The sequence below is a fragment of the Arachis stenosperma genome, chromosome 4 (assembly GCF_014773155.1).
Source record: "Arachis stenosperma cultivar V10309 chromosome 4, arast.V10309.gnm1.PFL2, whole genome shotgun sequence".
Taxonomy (NCBI): domain Eukaryota; kingdom Viridiplantae; phylum Streptophyta; class Magnoliopsida; order Fabales; family Fabaceae; genus Arachis; species Arachis stenosperma.
The window spans coordinates 64,470,837-64,497,498 of NC_080380.1; the positions used below are offsets into that span (position 1 = coordinate 64,470,837).

General features: G+C 38.3%; 1 non-coding gene across 1 annotated transcript; it reads right to left on the bottom strand.

Moving 5' to 3' along the window:
- Positions 1 to 22,691: 22,691 nt before the first annotated feature.
- Positions 22,692 to 22,799, bottom strand: LOC130978557 (small nucleolar RNA R71). Its single transcript, XR_009086181.1, has one exon. It is a non-coding gene; the product is annotated as a small nucleolar RNA R71 (small nucleolar RNA).
- Positions 22,800 to 26,662: the final 3,863 nt, after the last annotated feature.

Here is a 26,662-nt window from a genome sequence, read left to right on the forward strand (position 1 = left end):
TAGGTTAATTTCTCTTAGATCTAGATTTAATTCATTGATTTCATCTTGTTTCTTTTATAATTTCTTGTTCTAATACTGAAATTCTTCTTGGTTCTTTTGTTAATTTTACTTTCATGTCTCTTTTATGTTTATAAATGCTCATGTTAGATTTGAATCTCTTTTAACATAATTTGATGTTTGATGTCCCTTTTATTGTTGATTTGAGGTATGAATTTTACTTTCCTTGCAATTGATAGTTGGTAGATTTTACTATTTCTGTAAAACCCGGTTAATTAACGGCTAATTAACCCATAAATGAGAATTTATTCTAGAAAGCCTAAAATGTGATTTTTATGGCTAAATCTGATAGAGGAGACTGAGACGAGAATTTTGGTACCAATTTTATGGAATTCGGACCAAGATTGGACCGAACGGGCCAAACCGGGCCAACCAGACCCAAAGTGGGCCCTTGGCCCAACATAACTAAACCAAAACCCTAGTTTTCAGCACTCTCTTTCCTCACAACACTCAAAAACACGCTGAACTTAGAGAGAAAGGGAGGAAGAACACTCTCTCAAGTTCTCTCCCTTGGTTGATCTTCAAATCACCATAACTTTTGATCTAGAGCTCCGATTGCCGCTCCGTTTGCAGCCATGCGTTCACCGCGGAGAGCTCTACAAAACCCATACAACTAATCTTGAGGTAAGCCACGTGTTTCTGTTCGAAATTCCAGCCCTTATTTTCGAGTTTCATGGGTAAAATGTTGAGATTTTGGGTTCTTTGATGTTATAGGACCCAACTCTCTTGAAGGAGAAGGTTAATCTTGTCTCCTTGGACCTTGGATGTGGTAAGATTCTCAACCCTAGTGTAATTTTGTTGTTCTATGATGTTTGGGTTTTGAGATGTTGTGTATGGGTATGATGGTTGTGGCTTAGGTTGTGTATGAGTGGATTTTGGAGCTTGATTGGTGATTTTGAAAAGCTTGAAAAAGGGATTTGGTGGTGAAAAATCTGTTCTTGGAGGTGTTGAGGCCTTGAGAGCTTGTGGATAAGTGATTTGGAAGTGCTCCGGTGGAGCTTGGGAAATTCGGCTAAGGTATGGTTTCGGTTTCCCGTATCTAATATGTAATGTGGTAGGAAATACTTAGGCTAGAGGCCCTAAGATAGGCATTGAATGGTTGATGTTGTTGAATGATTGAGATATATGATGTGGTTATATATGTGATGATGATTATTGATGCCTTGGTGGTATGATGTATGAGAAATATGCATGTTGTGATATATGCTTGATGATTGGTTATGGTTGAATTGTGGGTTGAACCATGTTGATGGTGAGTATGATGTTGATTGTGTACAATAATGATTTATTGGGATTGGTGTTGTTAAGAATTGGCATGAGGAATAGTATATGATATGTCAATATGTTTGAGTTTGAGCCACTTGGGTGAAGTGGGTTAAAATGATGAGATAGTGATTTTGTAAATTGTGGTAATGTGTCAATGTGTGAGTTGAGGAGGCTTGATGTTGAATTTGATATATTTTGATTGATTTCAAAGAAAAGGGATGAAATTGGCATGTTTGATTGATTTTGAAAATAGTTGAAAATGGCTTGTTTTGAAAATGGCATATTGTGGTTTTATATGAAAATATGGTTTTTGGGCATGCTTTGGTGGGACATAACTTGGACTACGGATCTCCGTTTTGTGCCAAATCTGTTTAAAAATGAAATTGGATCCAGGATGTCCATGCCGTTCGAAGAACGGGTGAAAAACGATTTAAAATGAGGAAGTTATGTCCATTGGAAGATTGGGGGTTTAAATCTGTGAATTCTGCAGCTTTTAACTTAGAAAATTTTTAGCAGAATGACCCCTTGCGCGTGGGCGCACTTGGCGCGTACGCGCCGTTCTTCCGAAAAGTGCCATCCACGCGTGCACGTGATGTGCGCGGGCGCGCCGATTGTGCTGCACCCAATGCCCAGCCATTTTTCAGAGAGTTATGCCAGAACTGTGCCAGTGTTGTGCCTGGGGCACGAGAACACCCACGCGTACGCGTGGTTGACGCGTGCGCGTCGATTGGCAAATTTTGAATCCACGCGTTAGCGTGCATGACGCTTGCGCGTCGATGAGTTTTGAGGCCATCCACACGTGCGCGTGGAGTGCGCGTACGCGTGGCCCTGTTTTCATCCCAAAGTTGATTTTTGAGTTTTAAAAGCCAAATCTCATACTTCTAAGCCTCCGATCTCACCATTTATGTCTTAAATCATTATGACATGCCTAGCTATTAAAAAGGGGCTAGTGAATGAGGTAACTTGCGAGTGAAGCAAGGGAAAGATGAATGATCAATGAGGATCAAGATGATTTTGTGAGATGCGGAGGATGGTGGTGAAAGTGCCTGTTATGCCATGGGCCGAAAGGCTATAATTGTTAATGAAACGACTGGTTATGGATTTGACCGTGAGCCGGATAGCTGGTTATGGATTTAACCGTGAGCCGAAAAGGCTGTGTATGATATGAATATTGGCTGGTTCTGGACTGAACCGTGAGCCGGATGGCTGATATGGATGTTGATCCATGGATGAGAATTCATGCATGTTTATACTGAATTATTGATAATTGAGATTTGCACTTCCACTATCAGAGGCACGAGATCCCTGGGAGGAAGCAGTGGCTAGCCACCACGTGCTCCAGGTGGAGGCTCGAGACTCTATTGACCCTATGTCGTAAGTGTGGCCGGGCACTGTGAAAGACCCGGATGAGCTCGCCCCCGAAATATTCACCAGTGAGGGTGATGGATATGGATCATGTTTATGATCAAGTTTATAACGAGTATAACTCGAGTTGGGGATGCGCGACAGAGAGACAGTCCAATGGTTAGCGACCAGGACTTGTCGGGTTGGCTCTATAACCGACAAGTTGATATCATCGGCCACTAGGGACAGGCATTCATCATATGCATACTATGTGAATTGTTTGAGATTGCCTATTTGACTGCATATTACTTGCTAATTGTCTAAATGTCTTAGCTGCTCCTATTTGTATATTCTTTGTCTGATATAACTGTGTTTGCTATAATATACTCCTGCTGGTGGTTGGGAGGTTTGAAGGAATTGGAAAGGGAAGTATTAGTTAGACTGAAGAATCTTTAGTCAGATGTCCTTATATGGTTTAGCTTGTTTATAAGCTTTGATATTATCTGGAGGAAGTTCTAGGATTGCCTTTGGCTTTCCTCTATTGTTTTGTATTATATATGTGGAAGTTATTACCATGCTGGGGACCTCTGGTTCTCACCCATGCGGATTTTGTGGTTTTCAGATGCAGGACGTGAGGTTTCCCGCTGAGGCATGCTGGAGACTTCTAGACTTTGCGAAGATCCTTTGTTCTCGGGACTATGTTTTGGTTTATATATTTTGCTTAGATACTTTTATCTCCATTAAATAATACAAACTGTGATGACTCCTCTTATGGGAGATTTTGGAGAATAGGTTTCTGTATTTGTGTCCTTTTGGGTTTCCTTTGGGGTTTTCCTTATTTTATCATATGTATATATTGCTATGCTCGGACCGGTTATCTTTGCAGCCAGATCTTGAGTCTTGATATTCCTGTTTTTGACACTCCTTTGTATATATATAATCTCGCGTTGGTTTACCCTTGTTCGTTACGTTATCGATCGGAGTGTTGTGCTTTTGAGTTGCGATTTTTGTTTACCCCTTTTTCTACAAAGGCTCCTAGTTATAACCAATCATTCATACTACTATACGTACTAAATTTTTATTTTAGAGGTCGTAATACCTTGCCATCTCTGAATTATGACTTAAGCATAAGACTCTGTATGGTAGGGTGTTACAATTTCTTGCACATTTATCATGCTTTCCTTTTATGCCTTCCAAGTGTTTGACAAAATACTTGGTTGGATGTTAGAGTAGATTTTTTGAGCATTCTTGGCTTGGAAAGAGATATTGGGCAATCGTGAGTCATTAAGATCTAACTCACGTTGGCGATCTAGAATTGTTAGCTAATATTATTTCTATTGACTCTAATCTTTTACTAATTCAATTAGTAAGTTGATTAGGTCTTTTGGATTGAGATTAGCTAGTCTTATTAGACTTTCTTTTAGTGTGAGGATAACATGATACCTTCTTCTATCATCGGGGATGATGTAATAAGATAAATTCTTGTTTACTATTGTGATATGATTGATTAATCTTGTTTGACGTTCTCCCTAAGTAAAGATAACATGACACCTTCTTCCATTTGTTGGAGTTAACTAAATAAGATGAATTAATCATCGTATGACTAGGATAGAAAGCCTGTATTCTCAAATCTTGCCATGAATGTCTCTCTTTATTACTTGCTTTCCTTAATTGCTTACTTGATTTACTTTTTTGCCCCATTACTTTCTTGCACCTTTATCAATCAAGCCCTTTAATTGCTAGTTCAGTTTACTTTTGTTGCCATTTATTTCCTTGCCAATTACAAAATCAAACCCCTTTGCATCTTCATAGCCAATAATTGACCACTTCATTGCAATTCCTTGTGAGACGACCTGAGGATTAAATACTTCGGTTAATTTTTATTGGGGTTTGTACTCGTGACAAAACCAAACTAAATTTGATGGGAGAGTTGTTTGTCGGTTTGGAGCTATGCTTACAACGAAGTAATTCTTTTCTATAAGAAGAAAATCTAGACCGACGATAATTCTCGCTATCAAAAACAAACTACTCTTTTATTTGAACTGCCCTTGTTGCTCCTTCATGTACTCCATGCTCCCTTGGAGTTGTTGCATCCTCTCTTGCACATGGTCCCAGTGTTGTTGTTGTTCCCTCAATTGGTAGACATCTTATCTCAAGTGGTGTATGTCCCCCTTCATTTGGTGAATGTCTCCTTGCATTTGCACCCAGTTAAAACCTTCAGAAAATTGTGGATATGGTGGTAGTAGAAGTGGTAGGTACTCTGGTTGATCCTCAGCTTCTTCTTGTTGTTGTTGCCCTTATGGCTCTTTAACATGGGCTCTCAGCCCCTTTACCCTTTGTTACATTGGGTTGACAGCTACCACTTTAGCCATTTTCTTCACAGTTATAGGCTTTTCTTGCTTCACCAAGACTTCATCTATGATCTTCTCGACCCCAGCCTCATCACATAGCCTTTGAGTGATGCTGGGAAATGGCAACCTTATGTTATCCTTGGTGCTTTTCAGCACCCTATTGATGCACGAAAACTTGTATTGCTACAAATTTTCCTCGGCAAGTATACCGAATTGTCGTCAAGTAAAACTCACAATAGAGTGAGGTCGAATTTCACAGAGATTAATGGATTAAGAAATCAATGGTTAATTGATTATTCTAGTTAGACAAATCATTAAGGAGTGATGAGCAACAAGAAAAGTAAATGGCATAAAAGTAAAGAAAGCAATAAAGTGTAGAAAAGTAAATTGACATAAATGTAAAGTGCAGAAAGTAAATGACGACAGAAAGTAAATGTAAGAGCTAAAAATAAAATGAACATTGGGATCAAGAGATATTGAATTATCCGGATCAAGTTCATTCTCATCTCTTCCTCAATCAATGCATTCATTGATCTCCTTGGCAATCTTAAGTGATTGGATCCCAATTCCTTGGCAATCTAATCTATCTAAGCTTGAACAATTGCCCAATTCCTTGATTTAATTGCTCATGGGAAGAGATGAAATTTGGTCACTGATTATACCACACACATTCATAGATTAAAGTATTGGTAGGATTACATGTCACAATATCCATCCAACCCCCAACCTAATCCAACATGAGAAAGCAATTCTAGCATGGTTTCTGTGATTTCTCTCCCAAGCCTACCACAAAAACCCAAGTACATTCAATTTCTCTTCCAAGATAATTGAATGCTTGAATGAAGACCGAAAGCTTTCTAGTAAAATCAAGAGAAAAGAAGAAAGAAAAAGAATGAAAACTAGTATTGATCCATCAAATTACAACAGAGCTCCCTAACCTAATAAAAAGAGTTAGTCATTCATTGCTCTATCAAAACAGAAAAGAAATAAAGTGCAGAAAAAATAAAGATAATGATTAAAATTGAAATTAAAACTTCAAAGTTCATAAATGAAAAGTACAAACTGGAATTAAACTACTACTAAGAAAAGAAAAGAAAAGAAAAGGAAGAAGAGTGTAGGAGGGAGGTGAGTCCGAAGACCCCTCTTCTCTGGTGTGTCCAGCCCCCAGAATCCCATCCTTCTTGAATGTTAAAACTAAGGCCTTTATATAGGTTCTCCTAAATTACAAAATGAAATAAAATTAAAAGCAAATTACAATTAAATAAAAATTCCTATTCTAGATGCTCATTGTGGCCTTGACTGGTTGACACTTGTGGGCTTCCTTGCTTGAGGTTGGGTGGTCCTTGAAAGAGAAGGGAATCAAGTTAAGGTCCAGGTGCTAATCGTTAGTGCTACCGTTAGCCACACTAACACTACAAGTGTGGCGTTAGTGCTGAAGTTAGTGTGGCTAACGTCACACTTGCTACCCAGTTGGTGTTTTTGGGGCTTAAAAGATGCCTATTGTTTGTGCTCCAAATTCATGCCCACTATAGACCATTATATATCGTTAGTGTCATCTCAATTGGACCTCTGTAACTCAAGTTATGCTTCTTTGAAGGAGACAGGGTCGCTGGCGTTATTGGCAACGTTAGCCACACTAACGTCAGCGTTCAGGGGATTAATATTGCCAGGTTCGGAAGCTCAAACTTAATGTCCATCCCATACTATTATATATTGTTGGAAAGCCCAGGATGTCTACTTTCCAACACTTTTAGAGTTGCATCATTCAGAGCTTCACAGCTCGAGTTACACATCTTGGAATGTGAAGAGATTAGCCAGCCTTACTACAGGTTGATACCATGTTCATCATTGTACTTTCAAGACAGATTTTCTCCCTCAAATATAGTGTCCATGATGAGCGGATAATTTATACGCTTTTTGGCTTTATTTTTAGGTAGTTTTTAGTATGATCTAACTACTTTTAGGAATGTTTTCATTAGTTTTTATATTAAATTCATATTTCATGACTTTACTATGAGTTTGTGTGATTTTCTGTGATTTCAGGTCATTTCTGGCTGAAATTGAGGGACCTGAGCAAAACTCTGATAGGAGGCTGACAAAGGACTGCTGATGCTGTTGGAATCTGACCTCCCTGCACTCAAAATGGATTTTCTAGAGCTAAAGAACTCCAAATGGCGCGCTCTCAACAGCGTTGGAAAGTAGACATCCAGAGCTTTCCAGAAATTTATAATAGTATATACTTTATTCGAGATTTGACGATGTAAACTGGCACTCAACTCCAGTTCCATGCTGCATTCTGGAGTTAAATGCCAGAAACACGTCACGATCCAGAGTTGAACGCCCAAAACACGTTACAACTTGGCGTTCAACTCCAAGAGAAGCCTCAGCTTGTGGATAGATCAAGCTCAGCCTAAGCACACACTAAGTGGGCCCTGGAAGTGAATTTATGCATCAATTACTTACCTCTGTAAACCCTAGTAGCTAGTTTAGTATAAATAGAACTTTTTACTAGTTTATTAGGAATCTTTGGACGTTTAGTTCTGAGATCTTGGGGGCTGGCCACTCGGCCATGCCTGGACCTTCATCACTTATGTTTTTTCAATGGTGGAGTTTCTACACACCATAGATTAAGGGTGTGAAGCTCTGCTGTACCTCAAAGTTTTAATGCAATTACTACTATTTTCTATTCAATTCGATTTATTCCTGTTCTAAGATATTCGTTGCACTTCAACTTGATGAATGTGATGATCCGTGACACTCATCATCATTCTCACCTATGAACGCGCGTGACTGACAACCACTTCCGTTCTACCTTAGACCGGGCGCATATCTCTTGGATTCCTTAATTAGAATCTTCGTGGTATAAGCAAGAATTGATGGCGGCATTCATGGGAATCCGGAAAGTCTAACCTTGTCTGTGGTATTCCGAGTAGGATTCCAGGATTGAATGACTGTGACGAGCTTCAAACTCCTGAAGGCTGGGCGTTAGTGACAGACGCAAAAGAATCACTGGATTCTATTCCAACCTGATTGAGAACCGACAGATGATTAGCCGTGCTGTGACAGAGCATTTGGACCTTTTTCACTGAAAAACTAGAAGGAAGAAGTAGGAAAGCATAGATTCAGAAGGAACACAGTACCTCCATACACCTATCCAAAATTCCCACCATTGGATTACATGAGTAACTATATTTATTTGTTATTACTATTATTTGATTTCAAAATTCCATAATCAATTATATCCGCTGACTGAGATTTACAAGATGACCAAAACTTGCTTCATACCAACAATCTGTGGGATCGACCCTTACTCACGTAAGGTATTACTTGGACGACCCAGTGCAATTGCTGGTTAGTTGTGTGAAGTTGTGACTAAGTGTAATTCACGTGTGAGAGCTACCAAGTCATTGGAGCCATTGTTGAATGATCTTTTCAAAGTTTTCAAAAGTTCAAAAAATTTTCTTTTCAAAATTTTCGTTTTCTTTGTTTCGTTTTCCCAATAATTATTTTCGAAAAAAATAATAAAATAAAATACACAAAAAAAATCATAAAATCATAAAAAATAAAAAATAATTTGTGTTTCTTGTTTGAGTTTTGAGTCAATTTTTATGTTTGGTGTCAATTGCATGCTTTAAAAATCTCTTGCATTTTTCGAAAATTCATGCATTCATAGTTTTCTTCATGATCTTCAAGTTGTTCTTGGTAAGTCTTCTTGTTTGATCTTGATGTTTTCTTGTTTTGTATCTTTTGTTGTTTTTCATATGCATTTTTTGTTTGTTAGAGTCTAAGCATTAAAGAATTCTAAGTTTGGTGTCTTGCATGTTTTCTTTGCATAAAAATTTTCTCAAAAAGATGTTCTTGATGTTCATCATGATGTTCAAAGTGTTCTTGGTGTTCATCTTGACACTCATAGTGTTCTTGCATGTATCATGAGTTTTGATTCATAATTTTCATGTTGTGAGTCATTTTTGTTGTTTTTCTCTCTCATCATTAAAAATTCAAAAATAAAAAAAATATCTTTCCTTATTTCTCTCCTAATTTTCGAAAATTTGAGTTGACTTAGTCAAAAATTTTTTAAATTAGTTGTTTCTCATAAGTCAAGTCAAATTTTCAATTTTAAAAATCCTATCTTTTCAAAATTTTTTTTCAAAAATCAAATCTTTGTCATTTTTATCTTATTAATTTCGAAAATTTTAAAATTATTTTCAAAATCTTTTTCTTAATTTTATTTCAAATTTTCGAAATTACACTAACAATTAATGTGATTGATTCAAAAATTTGAAGTTTGTTACTTTCTTGTTAAGAAAGGTTCAATCTTTAAATTCTAGAATTATATCTTTTAGTTTCTTGTTAGTTAAGTAATTAATTTTAATTTTAAAAATTTAATCTTTTTCAAAATATCTTTTTCGTAAAAATCATATCTTTTTTTATATCTTTTTATCATATCTTTTATATCATATCTTTTTCAAAATTTTATCTTTTTCAAAAATTTGATTTTAAAATATCTTATCTAACCTCTTATCTTCTTATCTTTTCAAATTTGATTTTAATATCTTTTTCAACTAACTAATTAACTTTTTGTTTGTTTCTTATCTTTTTCAAAACCACTTAACTACTTCTCCCTCTCTAATTTTTGAAAATATCTCATCCCTTTTTCAAAATTCTTTTTAAATTAATTGATTGTTTTAAATTTTAATTTTAATTCTATCTCATCTTTAATTTTCGAAAATCACTAACTCCTTTTCAAAATTAATTTTCGAATTCTCTCTCTCATCTTCTTCTATTTATTTATTTATTTACTAACACTTCTCTTCACCTCTCTTCATCTCCAATCACTTCCTCTATCCTTACCCTTGTGTTTGGATTATTCCTTCTTCTTAATCCTTATTCCCTTTATTCTTCTACTAATAATAAGGATCCTCTTTACTGTGACATAGAGGATTCCTCTTCCTTTTCTTTTTCTCTTCTCTTTCATATGAGCAGGAACAAGGAAAAAGGCACTCTTGTTGAAGCTGATCCTGAACCTGAAAGGACTCTGAAGAGGAAACTAAGAGAAGCTAAATTACAACAATCCAGGGGCAACCTTTCTGAAATTTTCGAACAAGAGAAGGAGATGGCAGCCAAACCCAACAACAATAATGCAAGGAGGATGCTTGGTGATTTTACTAAACCCACGTCCAAGTTTGATGGAAGAAGCATCTCAATTCCTGCCATTGGAGCAAACAATTTTGAGCTGAAACCTCAATTAGTTGCTTTAATGCAACAGAACTGCAAGTTTCATAGACTTCCATCTGAAGATCCTTACCAGTTTTTAACTGAGTTCTTGCAGATTTGTGAGACTGTTAAGACGAATGGAGTAGATCTTGAAGTCTACAGGCTCATGCTTTTCCCTTTTGTTGTAAGAGACAGATCTAGAACATGGTTGGACTCACAACCTAAAGATAGCCTGGACTCCTGGGATAAGCTGGGCACGGCCTTCTTGGATAAATTCTTTCCTCCTCAAAAGCTGAGCAAGCTTAGAGTGGATTTCAGACCTTCAAGCAAAAAGATGGTGAATCCCTTTATGAAGCTTGGGAAAGATACAAGCAGATGACCAAAAAGTATCTTTTTGACATGTTTTCAGAGTGGACCATATTAGATATATTCTATTATAGTCTATCTGAGTTTTCCAAGATGTCATTGAACCACTCTGCAGGTGGATCTATTCACCTAAAGAAAACGCCTGCAGAAGCTCAGGAACTCATTGACATGGTTGCAAATAACCAATTCATGTACACTTCTGAGAGGAATTCTGTGAATAATGGGACGCCTCAGAGGAAGGGAGTTCTTGAAATTGATACTTTGAATGCCATATTGGCTCAGAACAAAATGTTGACTCAGCAAGTCAACATGATTTCTCAAAGTCTGAATGGATGGCAAAATGCATCCAACAGTACTAAAGAGGCATCTTCTGAAGAAGAAGCTTATGATCCTGAAATCCCTGCAATGGCAGAGGTAAATTACATGGGTGAACCTTATGGAAACACCTATAATTCATCATGGAGAAATCATCCGAATTTCTCATGGAAGGATCAACAAAAGCCTCAACAAGACTTTAATAATGGTGGAAGAAATAGGCTCAGCAATATCAAACCTTATCCATCATCTTCTCAGCAACAGACAGAGAATTATGAACAGAATCCCTCTAACTTAGCAAACTTAGTCCCTGATCTGTCTAAGGCCACTTTAAGTTTCATGAATAAAACAAGGTCCTCCATCAGAAATCTAGAGGCACAAGTGGGCCAGCTGAGTAAGAAAGTAACTGAAACTCCTCCTAGTACTCTCCCAAGCAATACAGAAGAGAATCCAAAGAGAGAGTGCAAGGCCATTGATATAGTCAATATGGCCGAATGCAGAGAGGGAGGAAAGGACGAAAATCCTAGTGAGGAAAACCTCCTGGGACGTCCTCTGAGCATGAAGGAGTTCCCTATTGAGGATCCAAAGGAATCTGAGGCTCATATAGAGATCATAGAGATTCTATTTAATCTCCTTTTACCATTCATGAGCTCTGAAGGTTATTCTTCCTCTGAAGAGGATGAAGATGTAACTGGAGAGCAAGTTGCTCAATATTTAGGAGCTATCATGAAGCTGAATGCCAAGTTGTTTGGTAATGAGACTTGGGAAGGTGAACCTCCCTTGCTCATTAGTGAACTAGATACATGGGTTCAGTAAACATTACCTCAAAAGAGACAAGATCCTGGCAAATTCTTAATACCCTATACCACAGGCACCATGACCTTTAACAAGGCTCTATGTGACCTGGGGTCAAGCATAAATCTTATGCCACTCTCTGTAATGGAGAAACTAGGGATCATTGAGGTACAGCCTGCCATATTCTCATTACAAATGGTAGACAAGTCAGTAAGACAAGCTTATGGATTGGTAGAGGACGTGTTAGTGAAGGTTGAAGGCCTTTACATCCCTGCTGATTTCATAGTCTTAGACACTAGGAAGGAGGAGGATGAATGCATCATCCTTGGAAGACCTTTCCTAGCCACAGCAAGAGCTGTGATTGATGTTGACAGAGGAGAGCTAGTCCTTCAATTGAATGGGGACTACCTTGTGTTTAAGACCCAAGGGTGTTCTTCTATAAACATGGAAAAGAGGCACAGTAAGCTTCTCTCAATACAGAGCCAAACAAAGCCCCCACAATCAAACTCTAAGTTTGGTGTTGGGAGGCCACAACCAAACTCTAAGTTTGGTGTTGAGAAGCCCCCACATTCAAACTCTAAGTTTGGTGTTGGGAGGCCCTCATCATGCTCTAAACATCTCTGAGGCTCCATGAGAGCCATTGTCAAGCTAGTGACATTAAAGAAGCGCTTGTTAGGAGGCAACCCAATTTTTATTTATCTAATTTTATTTTTTTTATTTTACTGTTATTTTATGTTTTATTAGGTTCATGATCATGTGGAGTCACGAAAAAAATACAAAAATTAAAAACAGAATCAAAAACAGTAGAAGAAAAATCACACCCTGGAGGAAGGACTTACTGGCGTTTAAACGCCAGTAAGGAGCATCTGGCTGGCGTTCAACGCCAAAACAGAGCATGGATCTGGCGTTGAACACCAGAAACAAGCAACATCCTGGCGTTTGAACGCCAGGAATATGCCCTGAGGAAAGCTAGCGCTGAACGCCAGGAAGAAGCATGGAACTGGCGTTCAACGCCAGAAACATGCTGCAATTGGGCATTGAACGCCCAAAATGAGCATCACTTCGGCGTTTAAACGCCAGAATTGTATGCTAAGGCATTATACATGCCTAATGGGTGCAGGGATGTAAATCCTTGACACCCCAGGATCTGTGGACCCCACAGGATCACCTCAGGATCTGTGGATCCTACAGGATCTCCACCCACCTCAACTCACCTTCTCTCTTCTTCACCAATCACCTCAATCTCTCTTTCCCATCACCCCTTCACCACTCACATCCATCCATCTCTTCCCCACCCAATCTCACCCATATGGCCGAAACATACACATCTCTCCCTCTCCTCCATATCTTCTTCCATTCTTTCTTCTTTTGCTCGAGGGTGAGCAACATTTTAAGTTTGGTGTGGTAAAATCATAGCTTTTTATTTTTCCATAACCATTGATGGCACCTAATGCCAGAGAAACCTCTAGAAAGAGGAAAGGAAAGACAAAAGCTTTCACCTCCGAGTCATAGGAGATGGAGAGATTCATCTAAAGGGTCTATAGCTCAGTGGTAGAATATTTGACTACAAATCAAGAGATCCCTGACATACCTCAGGGGATAAATTTTCCTCCACACAATTATTGGGAGCAACTAAGGATAGGAGCACCAAAATCACTAGGGATCATGCAACAGAAGCAAGGAAGAAACATAGAGGAGCTCAAAGAGCACCATTGGTCCTTCAAGAAGGCGCCACCCTCACTAGGTAGACTCATTCCTTGATCTTATTTTCTCTGCTTTTCGGTTTTTATGTTATATGTTTATCTATGTTTTGTGTCTCTACTTCATGATCATTAGTAGTTAGTAACTATGTCTTAAAGCTATGAATAATTCCATTAATCATTAACCTCTCTTAAATGAAAAAAGTTTCTAATTCAAAAGAACAAGAAGTACATGAATTTCGAAAATTGTCCTTGAAATTAGTTTAATTATATTGATGTGGTGACAATACTTTTTGTTTTCTGAATGAATGCTTAAATAGTGCATAATTTTGATCTTGTTGTTTATAAATGTTAAAGTTATTGGCTCTTGAAAGAATGATGAACAAAGAGAAATGTTATTGATGATCTGAAAAATCATGAAATTTATTCTTGAAGCAAGAAAAAGCAGTGAAAAACAAAAGCTTGCGAAAAAAAAAGAGAAAGAGAAAAAGCAAGTAGAAAAAGCCAATAGCCCTTAAAACCAAAAGGCAAGGGTAAAAAGGATCCAAGGCTTTGAGCATCAATGGATAGGAGGGCCCAAGAAAATAAAATCCAGGCCTAAGCGGCTAAATCAACCTGTCCCTAACCATGTGATTGTGGCATGCAGGTCCAAGTGAAAAGCTTGAGACTGAGTGGTTAAAGTCGTGATCCAAAGCAAAAAGAGTGTGCTTAAGAGCTTTGAACACCTCTAATTGGGGACTTTAGCAAAGCTGAGTCACAATCTGAAAAGGTTCACCCAGTCATGTGTCTGTGGCATTTATGTATCCGGTGGTAATACTGGAAAACAAAATGCTTAGGGCCACGGCCAAGACTCATAAAAGTAGCTGTGTTCAAGAATCAACAAACTTAACTAGGAGGATCAATAACACTATCTGAAATTCTAAGTTCCTATAGAAGCCAATCATTCTAAACTTCAAAGGAAAAAGTGAGATGCCAAAACTGTTCAGAAGCAAAAAGCTACAAGTCCCGCTCATTTAATTAGAATTAATATTCATTGATATTTTAGAATTTATAGTATATTCTTTTCTTTTTATCCTAATTGATTTTCAGTTTCTTGGGGACAAGCAACAATTTAAGTTTGGTGTTGTGATGAGCGGATAATTTATACGCTTTTTGGCTTTATTTTTAGGTAGTTTTTAGTATGATCTAACTACTTTTAGGGATGTTTTCATTAGTTTTTATGTTAAATTCACATTTCTGGACTTTACTATGAGTTTGTGTGATTTTCTGTGATTTCAGGAATTTCTGGCTGAAATTGAGGGACCTGAGCAAAACTCTGATAGGAGGCTGATAAAAGACTGCTGATGCTGTTGGAATCTGACCTCCCTACACTCAAAATAAATTTTCTGGAGCTACAGAACTTAAAATGGCACGCTCTCAATAGCGTTAGAAAGTAGATATCCAGAGCTTTCCATCAATATATAATAGTCTATACTTTATTCGAGATTTGACAACGTAAACTGGCACTCAACGCCAGTTCCATGCTGCATTCTGGAGTCAAATGCCAGAACCACGTCACGAACCAGAGTTGAATGCCCAAAACACGTTACAACTTGGCGTTCAACTCCAAGAGAAGCCTCAGCCTGTGGATAGATCAAGCTCAGCCCAAGCACACACCAAGTGGGCCCCGAAAGTGAATTCATGCATCAATTACTTACCTCTGTAAACCCTAGTAGTTAGTTTAGTATAAATAGAACTTCTTACTAGTTTATTAGGAATCTTTGGACGTTTAGTTCTGAGATATTAGGGCTGGCCATTCGGCCATGCCTGGACCTTCATCACTTATGTATTTTCAACGGTGAAGTTTCTACACACCATAGATTAAGGGTGTGGAGCTCTGCTGTACCTCAAAGTTTTAATGCAATTACTACTATTTTCTATTCAATTCGATTTATTCCTGTTCTAAGATATTCGTTGCACTTCAACTTGATGAATGTGATGATTCGTGACGATCATCATCATTCTCACCTATGAACAGGCGTGACTGACAACCACTTCCGTTCTACCTTAGACCGGGCGCATATCTCTGGATTCCTTAATCAGAATCTTCGTGGTATAAGCTAGAATTGATGGCGGCATTCATGGGAATCCGGAAAGTCTAACCTTGTCTGTGGTATTCTGAGTAGGATTCCGGGATTGAATGACTGTGACGAGCTTCAAACTCCTGAAGGTTGGGCGTTAGTGACAGACGCAAAAGAATCACTGGATTCTATTCCAACCTGATTGAGAACCGACAGATGATTAGCCGTGCTGTGACAGAGTATTTGGACCTTTTTCACTGAGAGGATGGGATGTAGCCATTGACAATGGTGATGCCCTACACACAGGTTGCCATAGAAAGGAGTGATGAAAAACTAGAAGGAAGAAGTAGGAAAGCAGAGATTCAGAAGGAACACATCACCTCCATACAACTATCCGAAATTCCCACCATTGGATTACATGAGTAACTATATCTATATTTTCTGTTTATTTACTATTATTTGATTTTCAAAATTTCATAATCAATTATTATCCGCCTGACTGAGATTTACAAGATGACCATAGCTTGCTTCATACCAACAATCTCTGTGGGATCGACCCTTACTCACGTAAGGTATTACTTGGACGACCCAGTACACTTGCTGGTTAGTTGTGCGGAGTTGTGAAGTGTGATTCACTTTTGAGAGCACCAAGCCTTTGGAGCCATTGTTGATGATCACAAATTTGTCCACCAGTCCACCATGTAGTGCCATATATGCATGGAAAGCTCTAGAATCCTACTCTCCAATGCCACTGAAATCACCTTATTTGGAGCTTTGTGGCTCAAGTTATTCTTGTTTGAAGAAGGCATGGTTAGGCTGCCGGTTGAGATTTTGCCCACATTAGTGTCCATGTTAGTGGCACTAACGTGGCCACTAACGTAGGCCTTCTTTGCTTCGCTAAAGTTAGTGGCGTTAATGTTGCTACTAACTTCACAGCTGCCTCCTTCTTCCATGTTAATACCCACGGTAGTGGTGTTAACGTGGCCACTAACGTGGGCCTTTTTTTTTTGCTTCGCCAAAGGTAATGGTGTTAACATTGCCACTAACTTTCCATGCTCTCCTCCTTCAAAGTTAGTGACGTTAATGTTGCCACTAACGTTGGAGCTTCTCCTCTCTTCCACGTTAGTGCCCATGTTAGTGGCACTGACGGGGCTGCTAATATGTCTCCTTGCCCTTCGCTCAAGTTAGTGGCGTTAACGTTGCCACTAACGTTCCAAACCTTCCTTCTTTCCACGTTAGTGACACTAACGTAGCCACTAACATGGCACTTCTCTGCTTCTTGTTACCTGAAATCAATCAAACAAAGTGCATCAAAGTCTTGCTCTTAATCATGAGATTATATATCATCCATTCTATCATTCAATTCATGCATAATTCTCATGAAATCATTCAAAATTCACAATGTTTGCTTGAATCAAGTTATGAATGCATTTCCAACCAAATACTTGCTTATTTCCTAAGAAATGGCATGAAAGCAACCTAAAGCATACAAAAAATGGCTAGTAAAACTAGCCAAGATGCTCTGGCATCACAACACCAAACTTAAATCTTGCTTGTCCCCATGTAAGAAAAGAACTATGCACAAAAAATTCTCTTAATTGGAATGTATTGAAGAATTGCTTATGATGCCTTAGTGGGTGAAGTGAATAAGTGACAGTGGGGTGAACTCTAATTTGTATGTTTATGCAAGGATTCCAGTGCTCTGTAGTCCTCACATTTTGGAAGTCTTGGATCTTAGGACTTTCATTCAAATGATATTATGGAAGTCTCTTTATAGATTGTCACCTTGAAGCAGCACTTATTTTCTAGCATTTTTTTCTTTTTGGATTTTGGCCTCGACTCTAAGTGTCATGTCTCAAAGTGACTCTTTAGATAAGCTTTCAATCAATACTCCCAAACCAGTTGGTCTAAGGTATTAGGTGTTGAAGCACCCCTTAGGATTTACTTGCTCAAGCCTCTCTCTTTGATACAAATTCACGACAAGCATTTAACTAGGACAAATAACTCTTTGAGTTCTTGTTTCTTTCTTTTTCTTCCTAGTAATTGATGCTCAGAGTCTTGGGCTTGTTCTTTGTTTTTCTTTTTCTTTTGTTTTCGTTTGTTACTGCTTATTGGATTAATAGATGTTTGAGAAATTTTATAATATTTCTCTAAACTTCATTTTCTGTCTATGAGATCCCATGCAAGTTTTCACAAACATGCAACCTCAATACACAATCATACAATCAGAACCTCTACTCCTCTTAATCTTTTGCTTGCCCCAAGATTTATAAAATTCTTCAATATTTTCCTTTCAAAAGAATGATTTCTTTGTTGCATTCTTAGAAATATTGTGTGCAAGTAAAATTCAAGATGATAATTATGATATCATAGCAACATGTTACAATTCAAATATCAAATTAAGCTTATTCACAAGGAGTAATCACACATGCATACAAAGAAAATAGAAGACAATCATGCAATTTAAAGTGCTGGAAATAAGTAAGAGGAAAAATGAACTTTACCACCTTGTAGTTCATCTTCATTGTTGTTGTCCGTTTCCTCCTATTCTTTCCCTTCCTACACCAAACTTAGAATGATTGCTTATAATCAAGCAACAATTAAAACAGTGGTGATGGGGTCTATGATTGATCATGAGTGTCTTACGCAATGAAATGTGAGTAATGCATGTGCTTAAGCAAGCAAAATTAAGGATACAATAAAGGCACAAGAAGTAAAATAGAGACAATGTGATTGCATTAATAAGTGGTGTGCATGGTACAGAGCATGAAAAATAAGTGGCAACACCAAACTTAGGATGCCACTTTCATTTGAAAATAATGCAAGTACCCAGTGAAGATTGAAAATCAATTTGTTGCAAGGAAACACCAAACTTAGAATGCAATCATATGCCAACTTATTGAAAGTAAACTAAGCAAAGCAAGAAAATGTTACCTACGGTTGGGTTGCCTCCCAACAAGCGCTCTTTTAATGTCATTAGCTTGACATGTTGTTCATGACTTTCTTCCTCTTCTTCCAGTTTGTTAAGAGGAATGACCTCAAGAGGAAAGAGGAGCCAGTTAATGCCCCTTGTTTTGAGTGCATCTCCCCAGCAAGCTTTCTTTTGCTGTTAGCTTGAGGAAATTTGCTTGTTGGGGTAGGGGTGGGATGGCTTTTGGTTGATCTTTTCTTCTTCATGGATATTACCCTTCTTTTCTTGGTCACCATCCTCTTTTTAGTGCACCTGTTGATTGCCTTCACCACCTTGATTTCAGAACTTGGGTGTTGTATGATGGTTGGAGCATCCTTTTCATCAAGAGCTTCTTGAATTGGTGGTTCAATGAACTCACCCTTTATGCAACTCTCTATTTCATTGGAGTAGTGTGGACTCCCTTGATTGACTTCCTCCCTTTCATCTGCGTGATGTTGCATTGAGCCTTTTGGGAGTGAGTTTGCATGTTCCTTTGTCACCCTTAGTAGCCTCTGTGGGTTTGGAGCTTTGCGCTTATATACTCTCACAACCTCCTCATTCTTCATAGAAATCTCACTTGGTATGAGTGCCTCTTTTTTCTTGTTCTTCTGATTCTTCCCTTGGGTTTGCCATGGTACCACTGAGAAAATTGTGGATAGTGATTTGCTTTGATAGATATCCAACTTGTACCTCAAGCTTCTTAATGGCAGTCCCCCGGTTCTGCATACTAGATCTTACTTCCTCTCTGAAAGTTCTCATGTCTTTAGATTCTTCCAAGAGCATTGCCAGTAGGTTCTCTATCCTTGATAGCTTATCCTCGAGGGGAGGGTGTGCAGCTGGGGTGGAATTTGGAGGTTGAGGGTGGCTACTTTGTGTTTGGTATGGAGGTTAGAAAGAAGTATTATGTGGGGCTTGGTATGGTCCTTGGTTGGAGTGTTGGTAAGTGGAATTGTTGTAATGGTTTGAGTTTTGAGAGTAGTACAAGCTTTGTGGGTGATGGAATGAGTGCTGTGGATTGTAAAAAGAATTTTGTGCTGAGGCATGCTCAAGTGATGCAGGATTTGGACATGTAAAACTAGGAGGTAAGGTTGGATAATTAAGAGGTGATGGCTCTTGATGAATGGGGTATGAATGAGTGAAATCTCTTTGGTTTTGATCTTCCCAGCCACAACATGAGTAGTGATTAAATTCATCAAAATATGGACCATTTTGTGGCTCTGGGAAACACCCCATTTCATGTTCTTGATATTCCCAACCACCATTATCATAATAACATGAATTATTTTGTGGTGGTGAGAAGTATCCCATGTAACTTGATTGACCATAGGATGATCTAAACTCCATTTTTCTTCAAAATATTCTGTATCAAACAATAATCACCAAGATAAAATAGATTGGAATTCTCCTTGTCATAATTGAGGAAATTCCCAGTTAGGCAATATCACAAACAGTTAGTTAGCAAAAGGAAATAAACAAAACAAAAGAAAACAATGACAAAAGAAAAGTGTCTAATCTAGTAAATCAATCAACCGGTAGTTTGTTAATCACAATTAATCCCCAGCAATGGCGCCATAAACTTGTATCGTTACAAATTTCCCTCGGCAAGTTTACCGAATTGTCGTCAAGTAAAAACTCACAATAGAGTGAGGTCGAATCCAACAGAGATTAACGTATTAAGCAATCAATGGTTAATTGATTATTCTAGTTAGACAAATCATTAAGGAGTGATGAGCAATGATGAATCCATAATTGATGATGATTTTTGGCTAGAATTAAATGGATTTTATCACATAAACTTGCACTTGTTCCCTTGAATAGCATGCTTTTGATCTTTCCTCCTAAATTATGCTTGATTGTGAAAACATGCTCTTTTATGCTTTATTTGATCTATTTTTATTTCATTTGCCTTCCATTCGATGCTTTGGTGTTGTTTGTTAGTTATTTTAGGTGTATAAGGTAGGAATGTGTTGGAGAAAATGGAAAGAGAGCATGCAAAGTGGAGAAAACATGAAGACTCAAAGGAGAAGAGTTCTGAGACGTGTGCGTGCGCAAAGCCCCCTGTGTGTCCGCACAAGAACCCAATCAGAGCGCGTGGACCAATCAGAGCGCGTCGTGCGTCCAGCCAAGCATTGCCTAGTGTGCGTGCGCACAGCCTCTCGTTCGTGCGCACAGGAAGGAAGATTCGCAAAGTGTGCGGACGCACATGCCTGAGCGTCCGCACAGGTGTTTGCACATGACTTCATTGAAAAGGCATGTGACTCGCGATTTGAGGGTTTTGGAGGCCCATTCCTGAAGTTTCTTAGCTCATATTGGATGGAGAATGAAGGGAATAGCATAGCATATCATTAGGGTAGTTTTAGGAGTAGTAGTAGGAAGTTTTAGTTTAGTTTTTCTCTAAGTTTTCTTCAACCTCTACTAGGGTTTTCATTAGGGTTTTACATTCAAGTGCTATTTTCCATTTTTGATCTTGGATTTTGGTAAGTCTCATTGTAAGTATTCTCTTGTTATTACTCTTTCTAGTTACTTTGTTCATACATTTTCTTCTAATGCAAGTTATAGTTCAATTTTAGTTCTCTTTTGCAATTTAAATTTTTTGTTGATGAATTTGATGTTTGATGTTCATTTCATGCTTTCTCATGTCATTCTTGTTGATTGAGATCAATTGTTGCTTTTAATTTCAAGTTTTTTCTCATTTTCACCATGTTTAAGCTTTTTGCCCACCAAGTGTTTGACGAAATGTCAAACATGATTTTAGGCTAAGTTTTTACCTCTTGGCTTGGGTAAAGTGAGCCATTGGGTTCCTAGAGTTGGGATGTCCAACATTAAGTGTCAATTCTTGGATTGTTAATTGCTCTTGTTCCCATTAACGCTAAGTTGTTGCTAAGGCAATTCGCAAGCAATTTAGGATTTGTGGGTTAAGGACACTTACGCTTATTTAACTTATCTTCCGATGTGAGGGTTGATCAAGTGAGACTAATCCATTATAATTGTCATAGTTGTGGTTCCAACAAAGAAAGGATCCTTAGCTCACTCCAAGCCAAGACCCCTTTTTATTCTTTCAATCTTTCATATTTTGTTATGTTAATCTCTTTCATACTTTACTTGTTTTTATTACACACTCGGTTCTTTAATTGCTTTATTAGTTCAATCGTTATAATTTTGCATGTTCTTTTATTGCTTTATATGTTCATCTCTTCATTGAAAACCCCTTGATCAATACAACAAAAAATTTGTACACTCATTGCCGTTGAGTGATTCCTGGGGAGAACGAACCGGGAATTAAACACTCTCGGTTTATATTTGGTTTGAATTCTGATAACATTTGATCAATGGTCAATTTGTTGGGTTATGACTATACTTGCAACGCCGATTCCATTTTGGATAATCAAATTCCTAACCAATGCAATTTAGGCCCTCGTCAAATTTGGCGCCGTTGTCGGGGAAATTCACTTTGAGTGCAATGAGTGCCAAGATTTTGGTTGTGTAAATATGTGAATAGTATGAATACTTGATTTTTGGTTTGCTACTTGGCACTAGTTGTAGATACTACTTCCCTCTTTAGTAATTTTAGTAGTTATAAGTTGTTGAGTTAGCTTTTGTTTACTTGCTTGCTTGTGTTTTACTTTTCATAATTGCATGCTTTCATTGCCTCCTCAGTTGAATGACACGGTCATTTCCAGACCTGAGCTTGGCCACTTTTGATCTGAAAATTGAAAGAACTTTAACTCGTATAAGGCAAGCTCGGCGCCGGCTAGCTTTTGTGAATAGTGCATTGGGTTGCCTTGAGGATCACTCCCATTCACTATCACCAATCGTCCGTGACTTTCATTCTCCGATCAATGAGGAGACTCTATATTCATCTGTGGAGAGTACTGAATTATCTTTGAGTGACTCAGGTGACACCGGCATGGCGGAACCTCCGCGAAGGATTGCTTTGAAAGAAGCTGGAGCACCTGATCTTAACTTGCAACCACTTCAGATTTTGTATCCGGCCTTAGACCCAAATTTTGAGCTTAAGTCTGGCACAATCAACTTGCTTCCCAAGTACAATGGGCTACCTGGGGAAGATCCGCTGAAGCACCTTAAGGATTTCCAAGTTGCATGTGCAACCGCAAGGAGACATGAAGCGGATGAATCCGCAGTGTTGGTCTTTGCTTTCCCTTTCTCTTTGGAAGGGAAAGCAAAGGAATGGTTTTATACTCAGCCGAGTGAAATTAGATCCAACTGGGACTTGTTGCGTAAGGAGTTCTTGGAAAAGTTATACCCTCCTCAGAAAATAGACAAGAGAGATCTCTTGTATTGTACAACAAGATGGGGAGACCTTGTATGAATACTGGGAAAGATTCAAGAAGTTATTGGAAGCTTGCCCTCACCACAGGATTGATGAGTTGGTTCTGATAAGTTATTTCTTTCAAGGGATGCAACACCAAGATAAGTTTCTCCTAGATGCCGCGAGTGGGGGATCATTGACCAAAAACAAGACCGCAACAGAGGCATGGGAAGTTATATCGGACCTAGCTGACTCAACTCAACACTCCCAGGCAAGGACTCCACATCTGAAAGCGTTGAGTGAAGTTTCTCCTTCCGGAGATGCTATTTTGACTAAGACCCTCAGTGAAATGACGATCTTGTTACGTCAAATCACCCAACGTCAACAAATCTCTCAGGCTTTGATAAATGCTCTACCTCAACCTTCTAGGATTGAAGGACCACCAAGGATATGTGGTGTTGTGCTTGTACTACTCATTACACCGATGAGTGCCCTCAAATCCAAGAGAACACTACGTTGGCAGTTGCTAACCCTTATCCACAAAGGACCAATTACAACCAAGGACCCTACCAACATGGAGGTAATCAAAACCAAGGGTGGAGAGATAACTCAAACCAAAGGTGGAACCAAACTCCTCAAGCTCAACCTAACCAAAATGCTCAAGCCTATTACCCCCAACACCCCTAAGGTCCGCAACAATACCAACAACCCCCACAACCTCAATCTCAAGTGAAGTACTAACATCCAAATAGTAGATCCAATCCTTCTCAAGTTAACCATGCCCCACCTCCCAATCAATCCCACATGAATGACACAATCCACACCTTCATGCAAGAGCAAAGAGAGTTTCATAAGAAATAAGGTGCATGCATGGCTACAATAACCGAAGCCCTTACCCGTTTGACTCTCCCTCCTCAAAGTGCACAAAGCACCCAACAAGCTTCAGCTTCAAGTAGTTTACTCTCTGAACCTCAGCCCAACCCTAAGGGGAGCATAAATGCCATTACTCTCCGAAGTGGTACTAAGTTGGACAAGAATGTTGCTATACCCGTCAAGGCGAGTGAGAAGACCAACAACGATGAGGTAGGAGAAGAGGTGGAGATGACAAAGGGTGAAGATGAAAATGTTGACAAAAGTGAGGAGGAGCCACCAAAAGTCAAGGAGCCAAAGAGAAAGACCTTGCTTGAAGAGCCTTCACCCATTCTATTCCCAACTCTGGCCAAGAAAAGTCATGAAATTTTTTTTTTGAATTTTTAATGAGGAGAAAGAAAAACAACAAAATGAAACTAATCATGAAAAATTAGAATCAAACAGATAATGCATGCAAGAATACTTTGAATGTCAAGATGAACACCAAGAACACTTTGAAGATCATGATGAACATTAAGAACATATTTTTGAAAATTTTTAAGAAAAGAAAGATATGCAAGACACCAAACTTAGAAATTTTCATACTAGAGACAGTAACAAGTTGCGAATGCACATGAAAAATAACAAAAGACATAAAACAAGAGAATTTAAAGATCAGACAAAGAAAATCATGAAGAACAACTTGAAGATCAACAAAGAACACAATGCATATATTTTCGAAAAAAGCAAGAAAAATAAAGATATGCAATTGACACCAAACTTAAAAATTGACACTAGACTCAAACAGAAAACATAAAAATATTTTTGATTTTATGATTTTATAATTTTTTTGTATTTTTTTCGAAAATTATTTTGAAAAAGAAAATAAGAAACTCAAAATTTTTAATAGGAATTCCAGGAATCATGCAATGTTAGTCTAAAGCTTCAGTCTAAAAAGATTAGATAGGGTTAAACAAGCTTCAACAGGACATTACATACAATAGCCAAATTGATGGGAATCAACTGGCTCTTGTGATGATAAAAGCATCATCTGAAACTCTAGAATTCGTTCTTAAAAATTTTGAAGAACAAAATAAAAGAAAAATACCTAATCTAAGCAACAAGATGAACCGTCAGTTGTCCAAACTCGAACAATCCCCGGCAACGGCGCCAAAAACTTGGTACACGAAATCGTGATACACAACTTCGTGCAGCTGACCAGCAAGTGCACTGGGTCGTCCAAGTAATACCTTACGTGAGTAAAGGTCAATCCCACGGAGATTGTCGGCTTGAAGCAAGCTATGGTCATCTTGTAAATCTCAGTCAGGCAGATTCAAATGGTTATGGGGTTTTGATAACTAAAAGATAAATAAAACATAAAATAGGATAGAAATACTTATGCAATTCATTGGTGAGAATTTCAGATAAGCGTATGAAGATGCTTTGTTCCCTCTGAGCCTCTGCTTTCCTATTACCTTCATCCAATCATTCATACTCCTTTCCATGGCAAGCTGTATGTAGGTGGATCACCATCGTCAATGGCTACCATCCATCCTCTCAGTGAAAGGCGGGTCGGGCTTGGATTTGGAGCCCGTCAATTTAAAAAAACCCGCCAAACCCGCACCGCCAAATTGGCGGATTTTGGCGGGGTGGGGCGGGCCAGTCCGCCGGGCTGAAGCTTTTTATTTTTTTTTATTAAATGAAAAAGAGTGGTTACTATTATAAAATTAATAATTATAGAATTTTTAAACACTTTTTTTCATTTTTTGTTTTTCTTCTTCTCTTAGTTATTAACTTTATTTATTTTATTTTACAATTTCGTATATATGCTCAAATTATGTGACTTATTTTTTAAAATAAAGATGATTTTATTGACAAATATTATTTTGAACAATTTTATTGTAGTTAAAAATTCAAAAAAAAATAGTAAAAAAATTATATTATAATTTGACTATTTTTTATTTGTATTTTATTTTTTAATTATTATTTTTTGATTAATTTTAATGAATTTTATTTTTCAAAAAAAAAAGTCAAGCGAGCTAGCCCGCCAACCCGCCAATCCGCCATAAAGCGGGACTGGCTAGCATTTTGAACCCATTTTAGTTGGATGGACGGGCCGGTCCGCCCCGTTTTTTGAGGCGGGCTGGCCCGCTTTGCCACTCCTATGGCTAATTATCTGTCGCTTCTCGATCATGTCAGAATAAGATCCATTGATCCTTTTGCGCACTGTCATTGCGCCCAACACTCACGAGTTTGAAGCTCGTCTTAGTCATGCCATCCCAGATCCTACTCGGAATACCACAGACAAGGTTTAGACTTTCCAGATCTCAAGAATGCTGCCCATGTGATTCTAGCTTATACCACGAAGACTCTGATTGCACGGAATGGAAGCTCTGTTGTCAAGAGAGGCAACCATACGTCGTGGACCAGTAGGCCAAGATATACACACTCAAGCTCTCGTAGATAGAACGGAGGTGGTTGTCATGCACGCGTTCATAAGGGAGGATGATGATGAGTGTCACGGATCATCACATCCACCAAGTTAAAGTTTGAGTGAATATCTTAGAACAAGAATAAGCTTGAGTTGAATAGAAAACAGTAGTAATTGCATTGATTCATGAGGAACAGCAGAGCTCCACACCTTAATCTATGGTGTGTAGAAACTCCACCGTTGAAAATACATAAGAACAAGGTCTAGGCATGGCCTCCCAAATAGCATGAAAAAAATGAAAAAGGGTTCAAAGATCTGATCCCAAGATCAAAGATGATCAAAAGATCACAGATGAATAAAAAGATAAAAATACAATAGTAAAAGGTCCTATTTATAATGAACTAGTGACCTAGGGTTTACAGAAATAAGTAAATGATGCAGAAATCCACTTCTGGGGCCCACTTGGTGTGTGCTTGTGCTGAGCATTGAAGCTTTTTCGTGCTTAGGCTATTCCTAGAGTTAAACGCCAGCTTTGGTGCCAGTTTGGGCGTTTAACTCCAATTCTGGTGCCAGTTTGGGCATTTTACGCCAGAATTTTTATGCTGACTTGGAACGCCAGTTTGGGCCATCAAATCTCGAGCAAAGTATAGACTATTATACATTTCTAGATAGCTCAAGATGTCTACCTTCCAAC